Source organism: Dipodomys merriami, unplaced genomic scaffold (genome assembly GCF_024711535.1).
Source record: "Dipodomys merriami isolate MVZ:Mamm:240054 unplaced genomic scaffold, mDipMer1.0.p SCAF_6, whole genome shotgun sequence".
In the NCBI taxonomy this organism is placed as follows: domain Eukaryota; kingdom Metazoa; phylum Chordata; class Mammalia; order Rodentia; family Heteromyidae; genus Dipodomys; species Dipodomys merriami.
The window spans coordinates 1,637,944-1,643,611 of record NW_027206179.1 but is presented as its reverse complement, the minus strand read 5'-3'; positions in this window follow the sequence as shown (position 1 = coordinate 1,643,611).

Genomic DNA, 5,668 nt, shown 5'->3' with positions numbered 1-5,668 from the left:
GATGAATGGATGGTAGGATGAGTGGGTGGTTGGTTGGCTGTGTTAGCATTCCCTCCACTTCAGGTCTTCAGCCCCTCCTTCTTCACTTCCCAGAGCAGCTTGGATCTGGCCCACCAGCTGCATCAGCAAAATGTCCCCAGTAGGGACAGGTGCCATTTTGCTCCCTCTCCCGCAGGGGAGATAGCCATGTTAGCCCCTCTGATAAACCTCCTTCTGTACATGACTGTGTCCGTGTGGCCTTCTGGGATGGCCGCTTACAGGATGGATGAGTGGGTGGTAGATGGATGGACAGATCATGGGAAAGAAATGGATAGTTTCGTGGACAGATGGATGGACAGATAGGAGCCCAAAGTGCTCGCAATTGGGCATCTGTCCTTCTGGCCCTAGGCAAATCTTCTCTGAAAGCTTTTTTTCTACCACTTGAGCCATAGTTCCGGTTCTTTTTTTTTTTTTTTTTTTTTTTTTGATCAGTTGTGGGGCTTGAACTCAGGGCCTGGGCACTGTCTCAAGGTGAGCGCTCTATCGGTTGAGTCACAGTGCCACTTCGGTTTTCTGGTAGTTCATTGGAGGTAAGAGTGTCACGGACTTTGCTGCCCGGGCTGGCTTTGAGCCATGATCCTCAGATCTCAGCCTCCTGAGTAGCTGGGATGACAGGTGTGAGCCACCGGTGCCAGCTTCCATTCTGCTTTTTGATAAGAGGAAAGAGTCTCATGGGCTTTCCCACCCATGCTGGTTTTGAACCAAGATCCTCAGATCTCAGCTTCTCGAATAGCTAGGATTATAGGTGAGAGCCATTGCTCCTAGGCCTTGTTTTTTTGAGCCATACTTGGGCTTGAATCCAGGGCTTCTCTTGTTTGCCATTCTGGCTTACAGAGGGTGCTGTACGCCTGAACATCACCTCCAGATAAGCTTTTTTGCTGGTTAATTGGAGTACATGGACTCTCTTGCTCAGGCTGGCTTTGAACTAAGATCTTCTGGATCTCAGCTTCCCAAGTGTGAGCTACCAGGTCCCAGCTGTGATGATGGCCTTTCAGATGAGCACCCCTGGGCTGGGAAGGTGGCTCAGTGGTAGAGCGCTTGCCTTGCATGCTTGAGGCCCTGGGTTCGATTCCTCAGCACCACATAAGCAAGAAGAAAAAAGCCGGAAGTGGTGCTGTGGCTCAAGTGGTAGAGCGCTCACCTTGAGCTGAAGAGCTGAGGGACAGCGCCCAGGCCCAGAGTTCAGGCCCCATCACCGGACCCAAAAAACAAAAACAAAAACAGATGAGCACCCCTTCAAACCCAGGCCTCTCCTCGCACATGCTACTTGACCTAGAGCAGCTTACTTGAGGTCTACGGCTCAGTTTCCTTACCAATCATACAACTGATAATAACACTTACTCTAAAGGGTTGTTTCAAATAGTCAATTCATGGATATAATATTCTTCTGACAGCCGGGCACCTGTGGCTCACGCCTGTCATCCTAGCTACTCAGGAGGCTGAGATCTGAGGATCGCGGTTCAAAGCCAGCCCGGGCAGCAAAGTCCGTGAGACTCTTTCCTCTTATCAAAAAGCAGAATGGAAGCTGGCACCGGTGGCTCACACCTGTCATCCCAGCTACTCAGGAGGCTGAGATCTGAGGATCATGGTTCAAAGCCAGCCCGGGCAGCAAAGTCCGTGAGACTCTTATCTCCAATGAACTACCAGAAAACCGGAAGTGGTGCTGTGGCTCAAGTAGTAGAGCGCTCACCTTGAGCTGAAGAGCTAAGGGGATAGCGCCCAGGCCCAGAGTTCAAGCCCCACGACTGACAAAATGAAACAAAAATTCTTCTGACAGGGCTGGGAATATGGCTTAGTGGTAGAGTGCTTGCCTAGCAAGCATGAAGCCCTGGGTTCAATTCCTCAGTACCACATACACAGAAAAAGCCAGAGGTGGTGCTGTGTCTTAAGTGGTAGAGCTCTAGCCTTGAGTAAAAAAGCTCAAGGACAGCGCCCAGTTCCTGAGTTCAAGCCCCAGGACTGGCAAAAAAAAAAACAAAAAACCTTCTTCTGACAATTACAACTTAGGGCCGGGGGGCTGTCCCTGAGCTTTTGTCCTCAAGGCTAGTCCTCTATCACTTGAGCCACAGCTCTACTTCCAGCATTTTCTGCTGGTTGATTGGACATAACAGTCTCATGGATTTTCCTGCCCAGGCTAGCCTTGAACCTCAATCCTCAGATCTCAGCCTCTGAGTAGTTAGGATTAGAGGCGTGAGCCACCGGTGCTGGCCAGTTTTTATTATTATAATTAGCTTGCATCACTTTCGCATCACTTTGGCTGAGAGCAGGCCTCTGGTGGCAGTGCAAGGCCCTGAGTTCAAATCCCAATACTGCTAATAATAGTAATAGTAATTATTATCACTATACCATATATTACTACAATATATGACATATAATTAAATGTAATACCATATTATAATAAGGCACTATAGATCATGTAATAATAATTACTATTATTAAATTATTATTAGCCATTTGTCCAAACAACTAGCCAATGAATGTGCTGTATAACTTGTCCAAAGATTTTCTCTGGCCTCACTATTTAAAAATAGCCAAAAATATTTTTTTTTCTATTTAATTTATTTTGTGCTAGAACTTGGGCTTGAACTCAGGGGTTTAGCCCTAAGTATTTTTGTCCAAGGCTCTACCACTTGAGCCATACTTCCACTTCTGGCTTTTTACTAGTTAAATGGAGATAAAAGTCTCAGGGAGGGGCTGGGAAGGTGGCTCAGTGTTAGAGCGCTTGCCTTGAGCTGAAGAGCTGAGGGACAGCGCCCAGAATTCAGGCCCCACAACCATACCCCCCCAAAAAAAAAGTTTCAGGGACTTTTCTGAGCTATATCCACAACCCCCTAATTTGTACTAAACACTCACCAGAAACAACCACTATTTGCCTTTGCTTTTGTTCATTCAGCCCTGATTAAGCACCTGCTGTATTTAAGTCCAGGAAGAGGAGACAGAAGTTGCAAAGGTCCTGGGGTAGAAACCCATGAAGCAGCCGGGCGCTGGTGGCTCACGCCTGTAATCCTAGCTACTCAGGAGGCTGAGATCTGAGGATCGCAGTTCAAAGCCAGCCCGGGCAAGAGAGACCATGAGACTCCTATCTCCAATAAATCACCAGAAAACCGGAAGTGGCGCTGTAGCTCAAGTGGTAGAGCGCTCCCCTTGAGCTGAAGAGCTGAGGGACAGCGCCCAGGCCCAGAGTTCAAGCCCCACGACCGACCAAAAAGAAAAAAAAAAAAAGAAACCCATGAAGCAGTCTTCCTTCCTTCCTTCTTCCTTCTTGTTCTCTTCAGCATTGTGAATCAAACCCAGGACCATGTGCCCAGCAGGTGCGCACACTAGCACTCACCCACCCCTCCTTATTTTCTCCCCAGAATTGTTCAAGGTTTTAGATACACGTGGATGAACAAAACAAGTTCAGTCCTATCCTTAAGTTTTTTGGTTCTTTTTTTTTGGTCAGTTGTGGGGCTTGAACTCTGGGTCTGGGTGCTTTACCTCAGTTCTTCAGCTCAAGCTAGTGCTTTGCCTCTTGATCCACAGCACCACTTCTGGTTTTCTGGTGGTTTACTGGAGATAAGAGTCTCACAGACTTTCCTGCCGGGGCTGGCTTTGAACCACAATCCTCAGATCTCAGCCTCCTGAGTAGCTAGGATGACAGGCACGAGCCACCAGCGCCAGGCCCTATCCTTAAGTTTTTTGTGGTGGGTATGTGCCATGCCTTGAACTCAGGACTTTGTACTTGCCCCAGCTTGCTCCAGCTTGCTAGCTTACTGCTGGTGCTCTACCACTTGAGTCATGCCTCCAGCTGAGCTTTTTGCTGGTTCACGGGAGACAAGGAGTCTCATGGACTTCCCTGCCCTGACTTGTGTCAAGCCCCAATCCTGTAGATCTGACACCTGAGTATCTGGGATTATGGGCGTGAGCCACAGGTGCCTGGCCGGGGTGCTTATATTTTCATAGGAGACGCAGGTAAATTGCTGATATAATTTAGTGTCAGGTGATCAGTGGAGGAGGGACATAGGAGAGGGGTGGTCAGAGAGGGGTTCTCTGAGGGGGTGGCCTCATTTGCACCAGGCCTGGAGGAGGAGACAGAAGTGTGTTTGGGTTGTATGTTTGGGAGAATTGCATGGACTTGGGCCCATGGTATTTCCCCAACCCACACTAACCGCTCCCCCGGAGCTGGCTTCCAGTGGGGCCTCGTGTCCACACAGGGGACTTCCAGTGGGAGCTGGAGGCTTCTGTCTCTGCCTCTTCTTGTTGGCCTTTTGCTGGCCTTCCTGGGAGCAGCTCCAGTTTGGGGGGGGCTGGAATCCCCCCCCAGTTCTTTTTTTTTTTAATCATGGGGATTACACTGAGGGCCTGGGCGCTGTCTCTGAGCTCTTCAGCTCACGGCAAGCGCTCTACCACTTGAGCCACAGCGACACTTCGAGTTTTCTAGTGGTTCATGTGGAGATAAGAGTCTCGCAGGGATTTTTCTGCCTGGGCTGGCTTTGAACTGCGATCCTCAGATCTCAGCCTTTTTTTTTTTTTTTTTTGGTCAGTCATGGGGCTTGAACTCTGGCTCTTCAGCTCCAGGCTAGCGAGCCACAAGGCCTCTTCCGATTTTCTGAGTAGTTTATTTTTAATTTTTATTTTGAACCGCGATCCTCAGATCTCAGCCTCGTGAGTAGCTAGGATGACAGGCGTGAGCCACCAGCGCCCGGCTCTCTCTCTAGCTCTTCTATCTCTCTGTGCCTGTCCCACAACTTGAACTCAGAACTCAGGGCCTGAGTTTTGTCCCTGCGCTTTCTTTTTCTTTCTGTTTTTGCTCAAGGCTGGCACACTATCACTTGAGCTGCTCTTGTTGTCTTTTTTGGTGGTTCATTAGAAATAAGGATCTCATAGAGTTGCCTGCCTAGGCTGGCTTTGAACTACAATCCTCAGGATCCTCAGCCTCCTGAGTAGCTAGGATTAGAGCTGTGAGCCACCAGTGCCCTGCTCAGATTTGTCCCTGAAGAAGCCACCAGGCTCTGATCTCAGGGCCTGAGGAGAGTATCTTCCAAGGAACACAGTTAGGGCCCAAAAACCCAGCTAATGTTGCCTCAGCCCGGTTCTAGGGGAAGACGTGTAACCCCCTTCCCAAGCACGGAGGGACTGAAGGGGGCTTCTGTGTCGCCTGGTAGGAGTGGAGCCTGTAGGAGGATCTGGAGTCATCTTGCTAGGTTTCCAATCTGGCAATTTTCTGACCTGGAGCTGTGTGACCCTGCACAGCTCACACAACCTCTCTGAACTCATCTTTCCCCCACTCCTCCCCAGCAAGAGTTTAAATTTGGTTCTACCAGCAGAAGAGTTCAGGCCTGGAAGGTGTTTGATAAAGGTTAAGTCTTCCTTGGGTTGGGGGTGGGGTTAGTGAGATGGGGGAGGGTATCAGGACCTACAGAGGAGCACCCCCCCACACACACACACACAATAACCCCCTAGGCTCTCTTTGAAGTAATGCGGGCGCCCCTCAAACTCCTCTAGCAGCTCAGGGAAAAGATCAAGGTTGCTGGTATTTTCTCAGAAGCAGCTGAACGCCCAGCTCAGACAAGGGGGCGGGGCCTGAGGGTGGGGGAGGAGCCAGCAGAAAGCTTGGGGAGGGCCTGGAGCAGGGGGCGGGGCCCCACTG